This window comes from Heterodontus francisci, chromosome 43 (assembly GCF_036365525.1).
Source record: "Heterodontus francisci isolate sHetFra1 chromosome 43, sHetFra1.hap1, whole genome shotgun sequence".
Lineage (NCBI taxonomy): Eukaryota > Metazoa > Chordata > Chondrichthyes > Heterodontiformes > Heterodontidae > Heterodontus > Heterodontus francisci.
In genome coordinates, this window is record NC_090413.1 from 10,153,862 (window position 1) to 10,167,014 (window position 13,153).

Consider the following 13,153-nt stretch of genomic DNA (forward strand, 5'->3'; position numbering starts at 1 on the left):
TCTCTTTAACCTCCTCCAGCTCCACAACCCTCAACCTGTCTGCCTCTCTCTCCTCCTTTAAGATAGTTCTTAAAACCTACCTGTTCAACCAAGCTTTCGGTCACCTGTCCTAATATCGCCTGACCGAGCTCAGTGTCAAATTTTGTTTGATCACTCCTGTGAAACACCTTGGGATGTTTTGCTACATTTAAGGCGCTACGTAAATGCAAGTTGTTGTTGAGCGCAGTATTCCTCTAGTGTGCTTGGACCAAAATGCGATCACAAGAATGGTTCCAGGGATGAGGAATTTCAGTTCTGAAGATAGATTGGAGAAGTTAGGACTGTTTTCCTTGGAGAAGAGAAGGCTGTGAGGTGATTTGATAGAGGTATTCAAACTCATGAGGGGTCTGGACAGAGTAGATAGAGAGAAACCGTTCCCACTCATGAAAGGATCGAGAACGAGAGGGCACAGATTTAAAGTATTTGGTAAAAGAAGCTAAAGCGACTGAGGAAAAACTTTTTCACGCAGAGAGTGGTTAAGGTCTGGAATGCGCTGCCTGAGAACGTGGTGGACGCAGGTTCAATTGAAGCATTCAAAAGGGAATTAGTTATATGAAAAGGAAGGTTGTGCAGGGTTATGGGGAGAAGGCGGGGGATGGAACTGAGGGAGTTGCTCTTTCAGAGAGCCGGTGTGAACACGATGGGCCGAATGGCCGCCTGCACTGTAACGATTCTGTGATCTAACGCTGACACTGATTAACGTCTGTTTGTGTCTGGATGCAGTGAGGAAAAGCGGTGCTGCATGAGTGGGGGAACCTGGAGGCTCATTTATCAATTGCCGTGATCGTGGACATGTCACCAGGTCCATCAAACACAGCATCCTCTGTGGGGATGGAGCCAGGAGTCAATAAACAAGTGCCGCTCAGTATGTGGGATCCTTCGATGAAATGATGCCTGTAGGGTAATGAGGTGTGTCCAACTTACCCAGAGCTGACTGCAGTGATTGTTTACCTGACTGCACACGACCATTTAATTTGTCCTGGCTTGATGTATTTTTGATGTTGTGGTATTGAGGGAAAATCCTGAAGGAAATACAGGAGAATACTGTGACCTGGAGCATAAGTGTTGGGATGTGCGCACTGGAATTGGGAATAGCGTAGTAACGTCAACACAGTGTGAGGCAACGTTGCCTATAAGATGTGTGGCAACCCGAAAGTTCCCACTCAGGCCACATACAAGTCAACCCATTTAAATTACTGCGTGTGTGTGGGGCCACACACAAGCATTTAAAGTGGCGTGCACTTAAATAAATCGCCCGTGCACTCCAAAAAAAAAATTAAAAGGCAAGTTTGTGTCATGGTTACATGGAATGGTGATAGCATAGAAACAGGCCATTCGGCCCAACTAGTCTATCCTGGTGTCTATGCTCCACACGATACTCCTCCCACCCTACTTCATATAAGCCTATCTCTGGGTAAGGAAGTTTCTCCTGAAGCTTCTATTGGGTTTATTAGTGACTATCTTACATTTGTGGCCTCTAGTTTTGGACTGCTTCCTGCCCCGCCCCGTCATGCCATAATTGGAACCATTTTCTCTACGTCTAGCCTATCAAACACTTTCATAATTTTAAAGACCTCGATTATGTCACCTCTCAGCCTTCTCTTTTCTAAAGAAAAGAACCCCCAGCCTTTCCTGCTAAATTATTAATGTGTTTATTATTATTATTAGAGATACAGCACTGAAACAGGCCCTTCGGCCCACCGAGTCTGTGCTAACCAACAACCACCCATTTATACTAATCCTACATTAATCCCATATTCCCTCCCACATCCCCTACCACCTACCTACACTAGGGGCAATTTATAATGGCCAATTTACCTATCAACATGCAAGTCTTTGGCTGTGGGAGGAAACCGGAGCACCCGGAGGAAACCCACGCAGACACAGGGAGAACTTGCAAACTCCACACAGGCAGTACCCAGAGCCGAACCCGGGTCGCTGGAGCTGTGAGGCTGCGGTGCTAACCACTGTGCCACCCGAAATAATTGAAATATATGCTCTCAATTCTGGTATCACCCTTCTGAATCTTTCTGCTCCTTCTCCAGTGCCTCTATATCCTTTTCCAAAAATGGAGAGCAGAACTGTTCACAATATTCCAAATGTGGTCTGATCTAGATTCATTTTTTTTCAAGTTGTCTTTTGGACAGCCTGAGGTTGTGACAGGCGCTATATAAACGTGTTTTTTTAAACTTTAACATAACTTCTCTGCTTTTCAATACTATCCCCTTAGATCTTGTTTAACCCATGTAAAATACAGGTCATATGTTTAAAATAATACCAGTATGGCTAAGATGTTATGAAACATAGCTCCAAACGTTTCACTTCTAAACTGTCTTTCACAACAGTTCAGATTCAGTAGGATTAGGAGGTGTGCGTTAATTAGACCAGGGCACGCAGGCGCCATTTTAAAGTTGTATGTTCTTTACACATTTATAATAGAAATTTTCTATGTAAACTTGTCACGTTGTAATAACACCCTCTGCTGGTGGAAGAGTGCAATTACAGAAAGTTTCTATTATAAATGTGGGCATAGGTACTGTATTAATAGAAAAAGTTGACTGTGCATGCAAAGTTAATTTGCGTAATATATAGATTGTTTGCAGATTCTACTATTTAAATAAGTCTTGAAGTAATCGGATCCGAATCCTTTAGGAATTTTTTTTTAACAACATTCTTAATTTTGAGTGTCCTCTGTGGCTCAGTTGGTAGCCCTCTCGCCTCTGAGGTTCCGGGTTCAAGTCCCGCTTCAGAACTTAAGCACAAAGATCAAGGCTCACACTCCAGTGCAGTAATGAGGGAGTGCTGCACTGTTGGAGGTGCCGTCTTTTCGATGAGGCCCTTGTCTACCCTTTCGGGTGGACATAAAAGATCCCATGGCACTATTGTGAAGAGCATGGGAGTTCTCCCCGGTGTCCTGGCCACTATTTATCCTTCAATCATCATCACAAAAGCAGGCGATTTGGGTCATTATCACGTTGCTATCTGTGGGATCTTGCTGTGCACAAATTGGCTGCCGCATGTCCTCCATTACAACAGTGACTGCATTCTAAAGTACTACATTGACTGTGAAGCTCTTGGAGATGTCCAGTGGCCGTAAAAGGCACTATATAAATGCATGTCTTTGTTTCTCCCCTTTACTCCTGACAGAATATTGGATGGTGTCCAAAATTTCTTTTTGATTTCTAGATCACATCTTGCCGATCGGACGATTACCCGTCTGAAGCTTGTCATTCATTGACGTCTGAATACTTCATCTGAGATATGGTCAGTTGCCATCTCTTATTCCGGTGTCTCCATTGCAGGGATACTAGTTGAGCTGTATAACCAGTGCTAAACTGCCTGCAGGTCAGTATTTTGTGCCAGGTATGAGACCAACTGGGCCCTGGTTAATATTATAACCACAGCCAGTTCAAAGGCAGTAGTAGAGTTTCAGATTTCACTTCAAGCTGGAGGAGATTACACAGTGAGGTCATGGAAAAATTTGAAGCGGGGAGTTTGATGTTGACCTGACAAGCTGGGAACCCAAATCAAAGAACGATAGAGCACAGAAGGAGGCCATTCAGCCCGTCGTGCCTGTGCTGGCTCTTTGAAAGAGCTATCCAATTAGTCCCACTCCCCCCCTGCTCTTTCCCCACAGCCCTGTAAGTTTTTCCCCTTCAAGTATTTATCCAGTTCTCTTCAGCAGGAACGGGAGGGCTGGGCGTGTGGGATTGAGTTGGCTTATATAGTCCGTGGGTGTTACGGGAGTTTATATCTGGTACAGACGGAGTAGCCAATAAGCGTATTGGTGCAATTGAAGCGTGAGCTGGTGAAGGTGTGAGTGAGGGCTGCAGCAGGAATTAGGGCAGGGTTTGGGAGTAGCCGGGTGCTATTTTGCAGGTTTTAGAAATGTAAATGTTCTAACTTCCACATCATGCCACGAGATTTTGTGTGTTCATTTGAACAGGCGGCAGGGTAGATGGGAAGAAACAGTTTCGGCTTGTGAAAGGATCAAGAGCGAGAGGGCACAGATTTCAAATCATTGAGAAGCAAAAGTGACATGAGGAAAAACTTTTTCACGCAGCGAGTGGTTAAGGTCTGGAACGCGCTGCCTGAAAGTGTGGTGGAGGCAGATTCAATTGAAGCATTCAAAAGGGAATTAGATTATTATATGAAAAGGAAGAATGTGCAGGGTTACGGGGAGAAGGCAGGGGGAATAGAACTGAGTGAATTGCTCTTTCAGAGAGCCGGTGCAGACACGATGGGCTGAATGGCCTCCTTCTGTGCTGTAACAAATCTGTGACCATAGTTTAACATCTAATCTCAAAGACAGGGGTAGGCGCAGAAATTGAAGGAAATAAAGATTTGCCTCAGTACAGAACCTTTCACAGTGTCAGGATGTCCCAAAGTGCTTCACAGCCAATGAAGTACTTTGAAGCATTGTCAATTTGTGCATAGCAAGATCCCACAAACAGCAATGTGATAATGACATCATTTTTTTTTGTGATGTTTGTTGAGGGATAAACATTGGCCAGGACACCAGTGAGAACACCCCTGATCATCTTCGAATCCACAGGATGGTTGACATCCACCTGAGAGGGCTGCCGTGGCCTCAGGTTAACGTCACACCCGAAACGTGGTGCCTCTGACAGTGCAGCACTCGCTCAGTACTGCACTGGGGTGTCGGCCTGGATTAGGTGCTCAAGTGTGTGGAGTGGGACCTGAAGCCACAATCGCCTGAGTCAGGTGAGAGTGCGACCCACTTAGCCACAGCTGATGTGCGGAGAGGGATGGTGGCTGGCCGAGCGTGTTACTGAGGTCGGACGCTCGAAGAGCAGTCAATCAGCCCAGCCTGAGCTTGGGAATGGGTAACTGGGTGGGACATAGCGCTAAGGAATAATAGGGAAGTTTTGGAACTTATTAACGCACTTCAGATCCGAGTGGCTGTCATTGTGGAATGTTGGCAAAGAGCGTGGGTCTTGATATTGTCCTGGGTTATGGTGAAGTGATGATGTATTAGTTTAGGGAGTCTGGTGTAGTTAATAGATCCTCTCGGGAGGGAGGGTGATAGAGGGCATCATGTACTTAGAAAATGCATGCAACAAAACCGTGTTACTGGAGACCTGTGAAGGATTGGAAATTGTGAAGAAACAGCAAAATGGATTGAAAACTGGTTAATACCACAGCAAGGCCCAAGGCACAGTGTCAGCCACACTGGCACCACACTGTGATACCCTATCTACACCCACACTGGCACCACACTGTGATACCCTATCCACACCACACTGGCACCACACTGTGATACCCTATCCACACCACACTGGCACCACACTGTGATACCCTATCCACACCCACACTGGCACCACACTGTGATACCCTATCCACACCACACTGGCACTACACTGTGATACCCTATCTACACGCACACTGGCACTACACTGTGATACCCTATCCACACCCACACTGGCACTACACTGTGATACCCGATCTACATCACACTGGCACTACACTGTGATACCCTATCCACACCCACACTGGCACTACACTGTGATACCCTATCCACACCCACACTGGCACCGCACTGTAATACCCTATCCACACCCACACTGGCACTGCACTGTGATACCCTATCCACACCCACACTGGCACTACACTGTGATACCCTATCTACACCCACACTGGCACCACACTGTGATACCCTATCCACACCCACACTGGCACTACACTGTGATACCCTATCCACACCACACTGGCACTACACTGTGATACCGTATCCACACCCACACTGGCACTACACTGTGATACCCTATCCACACCCACACTGGCACCGCACTGTGATACCCTATTCACACCCACTCTGGCACCACACTGTGATACCCTGTCCACACCACACTGGCACTACACTGTGATACCGTATCCACACCCACACTGGCACTACACTGTGATACCCTATCCACACCCACACTGGCACCACACTGTGATACCCTATCCACACCCACACTGGCACTACACTGTGATACCCTATCCACACCCACACTGGCACCACACTGTGATACCCTATCTACACCCACACTGGCACCACACTGTGATACCCTATCTACACCCACACTGGCACCACACTGTGATACCCTATCCACACCCACACTGGCACTACACTGTGATACCCTATCCACACCCACACTGTGAAACCCTATCCGCAACCACACTGGCACCACACTGTGAAACCCTATCCGCACCCACACTGTGAAACCCTATCCGCACCCACACTGTGAAACCCTATCCGCACCCACACTGTGAAACCCTATCCGCACCCACACTGTGAAACCCTATCCGCACCCACACTGTGAAACCCTATCCGCACCCACACTGTGAAACCCTATCCACACCCACACTGGCACCACACTGTGATACCCTATCCACACCCACACTGGCACTACACTGTGATACCCTATCCACACCCACACTGGCACCACACTGTGATACCCTATCTACACCCACACTGGCACTACACTGTGATACCCTATCCACACCCACACTGGCACTACACTGTGATACCCTATCCACACCCACACTGGCACTACACTGTGTACCCTATCCACACCCACACTGGCACTACACTGTGTACCCTATCCACACCCACACTGGCACCACTCTGTGATACCCTATCTACACCCACACTGGCACTACACTGTGATACCCTATCTGCACCCACACTGGCACCACACTGTGATACCCTATCCACACCCACACTGGCACCACACTGTGATACCCTATCTACACCCACACTGGCACCACACTGTGATACCCTATCCACACCCACACTGGCACCACACTGTGATACCCTATCCACACCCACACTGGCACCACACTGTGATACCCTATCCACACCCACACTGGCACCACACTGTGATACCCTATCCACACCCACACTGGCACCACACTGTGATACCCTATCTACACCCACACTGGCACCACACTGTGATACCCTATCCACACCCACACTGTGATACCCTATCCACACCCACACTGGCACCACACTGTGATACCCTATCCACACCCACACTGGCACCACACTGTGATACCGTGTCTACACCCACACTGGAACCACACTGTGATACCCTATCCACACCCACACTGTGATACCCTATCTACACCCACACTGGCACCACACTGATACCCTATCTGCACCCACACTGGCACCACACTGTGATACCGTATCCACACCCACACTGGCACCTCACTGTGATACCGTATCCACACCCACACTGGCACCACACTGTGATACCGTATCCACACCCACACTGGCACCTCACTGTGATACCGTATCCACACCACACTGGCACCATACTGTGATACCCTATCTACACCCACACTGGAACCACACTGTGATACCCTATCCACACCCACACTGTGATACCCTATCTACACCCACACTGGCACCACACTGTGATACCCTATCCACACCCACACTGGCACCACACTGTGATACCCTATCCGCACCCACACTGGCACCACACTGTGATACCCTATCCACACCCACACTGGCACCACACTGTGATACCCTATCTACACCCACACTGGCACCACACTGTGATACCCTATCCACACCCACACTGTGATACCCTATCCACACCCACACTGGCACCACACTGTGATACCCTATCCACACCCACACTGGCACCACACTGTGATACCCTATCCACACCCACACTGGCACCACACTGTGATACCCTATCCACACCCACACTGTGATACCCTATCCACACCCACACTGGCACCACACTGTGATACCCTATCCACACCCACACTGTGATACCCTATCCACACCCACACTGGCACCACACTGTGATACACTATCCACACCAACACTGTCTCTGTGTCCCTGTCTCTCTCTGTGTCCCTGGCTGTAGTGTACTCTGGACAGTATGTAGCTGCTGGTCGAGGAATTCATTGTGTCTCAGATCTGAATGTTAGCTGGTCTTGGTGGGGCACTATTGCTGCACTTAAGAGAAGGGAAAATCAGCCTGGATTCTCGCGATGAATCTCTGTCCATGTACCTGTAATCGTTGTCTCAGAACAAGATCAGGCGAGGCTGGGATGCCCCTCTCTGTCAAATAGGACATCTGATAACAAAAAGAGACCTCCAGCCCTGCACCGCTCCCTATCTTTGTCACCTCCTCCAGCCCTACACCGCTCCCTATCTCTGTCACCTCCTCCAGCCCTACACCACTCCCTATCTCTGTCACCTCCTCCAGCCCTACACCGCTCCCTATCTCTGTCACCTCCTCCAGCCCTACACCGCTCCCTATCTCTGTCACCTCCTCCAGCCCTACACCACTCCCTATCTCTGTCACCTCCTCCAGCCCTACACCACTCCCTATCTCTGTCACCTCCTCCAGCCCTACACCGCTCCCTATCTCTGTCACCTCCTCCAGCCCTACACCGCTCCCTATCTCTGTCACCTCCTCCAGCCCTACACCGCTCCCTATCTCTGTCACCTCCTCCAGCCCTACACCGCTCCCTATCTCTGTCACCTCCTCCAGCCCTACACCGCTCCCTATCTCTGTCACCTCCTCCAGCCCTACACCGCTCCCTATCTCTGTCACCTCCTCCAGCCCTACACCGCTCCCTATCTCTGTCACCTCCTCCAGCCCTGCACCGCTCCCTATCTCTGTGACCTCCTCCAGCCCTGCACCGCTCCCTATCTCTGTCACCTCCTCCAGCCCTGCACCGCTCCCTATCTCTGTCACCTCCTCCAGCCCTACACCGCTCCCTATCTCTGTCACCTCCTCCAGCCCTACACCGCTCCCTATCTCTGTCACCTCCTCCAGCCCTACACCGCTCCCTATCTCTGTCACCTCCTCCAGCCCTACACCGCTCCCTATCTCTGTCACCTCCTCCAGCCCTACACCGCTCCCTATCTCTGTCACCTCCTCCAGCCCTACACCGCTCCCTATCTCTGTCACCTCCTCCAGCCCTACACCGCTCCCTATCTCTGTCACCTCCTCCAGCCCTACACCGCTCCCTATCTCTGTCACCTCCTCCAGCCCTACACCGCTCCCTATCTCTGTCACCTCCTCCAGCCCTACAAAACTCCACAATCTCTCCGAACCTCTAATTCTGGCCTCTTGTGCATCACTGATATTAATCACTCCACCGTCGGTGGCCGTGCCTTCAGCTGCCTGGGCCTCAAAGTCTGGGATTCCCTCACTAAACCTCTTCACCTGTCTCCGCTTCTTCACAATGCTCCTGAAAAGCTACCTCTTTGACCAATCGTTTTGGTCGTCTGTCCTAATATTACTTTATGTATGTGCCTTGGTGTCAAACATTGTTTGATTAGGCTGCTGAATAGCTCCTTACACTTACACTCACTGTAGAAGCATGGCCTCCTTAGTGCACTGTAATCATTCTGGAGCGGTTCTCAGGGCTGAGCGGTTCCCAGGAGCACCTTTCCTCTCTGCACGCTGATCACAGTCCCGGGCAGTGCTGGTTTACCTGCCGTCTTCTGTTGGACCATTTGTGTTCTGAAAACAGGAGATAATTTTGAATGTTCTGTTTTGACCGCCTGCAAATCCAGAAACGTCGCCAACCTAAACGCGGCCAGGGTTCTTGGAAAACCAAGAATCCGGGAGATCGTTCCAAGCGCAAAGAACCAAGGGCGGACTTAATCCGTGAGGCCCACTGACAAGTGTCTAAGGTTGGCATCGCTGAGGAGGGCAGTCTGAAAACAATAACCGTCATGGTGCGCCCCTGCTGCGAGCTCAACCTGTGAGGTTTGAACAAGATCGGTTTAAAGCTTGTCACTTAATAGGATGACAGCTATCGCTTAATCCAGCTGTAGCAGGCCCGAGTCTGTGGAGAATGATTGTCCTGGGCCCTGACACGGCCTCTAGTGCTGGAGGGCTGAATGAACAGTTGAACAACATTGCGTGGTGATACAGCCAGGGGATGTGACCAGGCCTTGTGCTGACCTAGAAACCGCCAGCACAGAGGCCCAGTACGGAAGCGGCACTCATGGGGTTAATGCCGGGGCCAGGTGTGATTCTAGTCTCCGATGAAAGGCAACCCTTTAATTGCTTCCATTCCTGATGCAGCTTTGCTCTGGATCATATTAATTGCTGCTGCGGTACCTTGTGTTTTACATTATCAGCCTGCTATATGAACTGCAGCGCACTAGTTAAGGGAGCAGTTACGAGCTCCCCCTCATAGCCACTAGGCCCTGCTTGGTGTAACGTTGAGCCGCAGAGCCCAGGTAGGCCTGGGTTTAGTTCCTACCCGGTGCAGATCTGACCTGCAGAGGTAGGTGGGGCACAGTGCTGGAAATCAGCCAAGGTCCCTGCTCCTGACCGCTATCCTTTGACGGAAGGATGCGCGCATTTGGAGTCCTGATGAGGACAGTGATGGCCTGTTGATATCTGAGAACCAGCATGTGAAGCCCTCCACAGTTGGATATGCTGCTGATATTGGGGCACAGAAGCGATATTGGAGAGCCAGCATTTCCCCAGTACTGTCATATCCCAGCCAGAGTTGGTGTTAATGTTCGGCCTAGTCACGTTGGGTAGTGAACAAGATGGAGCAGGGTTAACTGGCAGATCTCACTGTTGACCTTCCGTTAGTGAGGTGAGGATGGTCCTCTGATATCCCACCATTCGTGCTGACTGGGTAATCTAAAAGTCTTGAGTAATTAAGACTGCCTATTTCCACCTCTAACATTGCCCATCTCTGCCCCTGCCTCAGCTCATCTCATCTCATCCATGTCTTCATTCCCTTTAGATATGACTATTCGAATGCACAACTGGCCGCCCTCCCACATTCTACCCTCTGTAAACTCGATCTCATCCAGAACTCTGCTGCCTGTGTCCTAAATCTCGCCAAATCCCGTTCACCTATTACCCTTGTGCTCGCTGACCTACACTGACTCCCAGTTAAGTAATGCCTCAATTCTAAAATTCTCATCCTCCTTTCCTAATCCTTTCATGGCCTCATCTCTCCTTATCTGTGTCATCTTCTCCAGCCCTACAACCCTCTGAGATATCTGCGCTCCTCTAATTCTGCTCTCTTGAGCAGCCCCCAATTTTAATCGCTCCACCATTGGTGGCTGCACCTTTAGCTACCTTGGCCCCAAGGTCTGGAATACCCCCATTGAACCCCTCCCCCTCTCTACCTCTCTGTCCCCCTTTAAGGCACATCTTAAAACCGATCTCTTTGGCTATCTGTCCTAATAGCTCCTTCTGGGGCTTGGTGTCTAATTCTGCTGTGGAGCGCCTTGGGCCATTTTATTGTGTTAAGCGCGGTCTAAATACAAGTTGTTGTACACATTTGACCGGGGAGGTGGGGGGCTAATGTGACTATACAAGGTGTTCCATTCCCCCCCCCCACCCCGAACCTTTTTAGGTGGAACAGGTCATCTAATTCCACGAAGGATGTTAGTGTCTTGGAGAGGATGCTGACTGGCAGCATGTCCGCAATTGGGAATTTGTCACGCAGAGAGATGGAGAAGTTGGGCCCTTTGCGAAACAAGGCGGAAGAAGTGAGGTTTTTAAAGTTGTGAGGGAAATAGTATTTCAGATCGAGTGCTCCATCTAAGCAGCAGCTCCTTTGGGAGACTGGAGGAGTTGGTATTGATTCAAGTGCAAATCAGTTAAGATTTCTTTCAGCAGGTGACACTTTGGGACACAGCAAGTGGCGAATTTGGAATGTGAGTGTAGCGTGTTTGGGAGGACCGGGGACTTTGGGCCTATCATTCCCAAAACTCTCCTCCGCTGGGCATTTACCTTGCCTCATGACTATGGAGATTGATGAGTCAACAGATCCATTAGCGCAACTATTAGGGAAGATTGATGCGACTGGGGCTGTTTTCTCTCAGAGAGAAGAGTGAGTGTGGCCTGATTGAGGTCTTTGAGATTATGAAAGGATTTGATAGGTTGAACATGGTGGAGATGCTTTTACTTGCGGGGGTGACTGGAACTAGGAGCCGTCAATATAAGTTAATCACTCATAAATCCAATAGGGAATCCAGGAAAAACAACTTCAGCCAGAGAGTGATTAGATTGTGGAACGCATTCCCACAGGAAGTTAAGGCGAATAGTATAGATGCATTTTAGGGGAAGCTAGATAAGGGGGAAAGGAATAGAAAGATTCGCTAACAGGGTGGGAAGTGGAGCATAAACACCAGCGTGGACCAGTTGGGCCGAATGGCCTGTTCCTGTGCTGTAAATTCGGTGTCATCGTTGTATCATGTGACTGCCAGAAGGACCTTGGTCATTCCTTGTGCAGCAGGTCGTGTGTCCCTAACGACGGAATTCGCCATCTTCCCGAAGGGAGCAAATCCCAGGAAAGGCGAATTTGAAAGGCGGAGCACTTGGAGCGTGAAGGGGCATCGTGACTGTGGTTGTAGAAGGATATTGAGACTGAGAGCACAGCGGGTTGTCAAGGATATGGTGAGGGGGCGACTCATTGGGACTGAGCTATCAGAGGGGGATGGGCTGGGTCGCTTTAAAGGCCTTCACCTGGTCCCAGAGGTTCTTGCCAGTCCTGGCTGCGTTCGACCGCTCTCCATATACGGTCAGTCACTCCTTTATCGGCTGATCAGCAAGTCGAGAGTATCCTTGACATGCTTCAGTTTCAGCAAGTTAAGTTATAATTGGAGCTATTTAAGACATTGTGCACAGGAAGTACTTGTTGATACTTCACTGTGAATTCCTGACAAGTGAGTAAGAAGCTGTGAGAAATAGTTCCTTCAGTTAACAGCAGCCAGTGGTGGAAATATTCTGCGGTTTGTCAGAAAAGGCAAGGTGAATCGAGCCAGGGTGCCCACTTGAGGCCTAGTTGGACTTTTAGAAGCCTCAGGTTTTAGTGCAGGAAAGCGGGCCTGAGGGAGGGGGAAGGTTTTCACTGCTTGTTGTCCCGAGAAGGGCCGAGCTAGAGTGACGGTGAGGGCCGTTGATTTGATCACAGTGAAGGTGGAAAGGAGAAGGAAGGATGAGTTATGCCACCCCCTGGTTATAAGGAGAGACTGGGACTATTTCCACAGGGTTGAGATTTAATCGGGCTTTTTAAAAATCTGAAGGGTCCTTCCCGATTCATCCTAGATTTCTTGTCTTTCGGGATTCCATGACGAGGGATCATCAGTTTA

At 49.5% G+C, this 13,153-nt stretch overlaps 1 protein-coding gene across 4 annotated transcripts in view; it reads left to right on the plus strand.

The window, feature by feature from the left end:
* Positions 1-763: 763 nt before the first annotated feature.
* The window catches only part of LOC137355589 (rho GTPase-activating protein SYDE2-like), a 66,947-nt gene continuing 54,557 nt past the window's right edge, over positions 764-13,153 (plus strand). The window contains exons 1-3 of one of the 4 annotated variants that reach the window (XM_068020878.1): positions 764-948; positions 3,226-3,303; positions 4,537-4,764. The gene's annotated coding sequence lies outside the window, so the exon portion shown is untranslated. The other 3 variants (XM_068020877.1, XM_068020879.1, XM_068020880.1) reach the window with 3 other exon arrangements.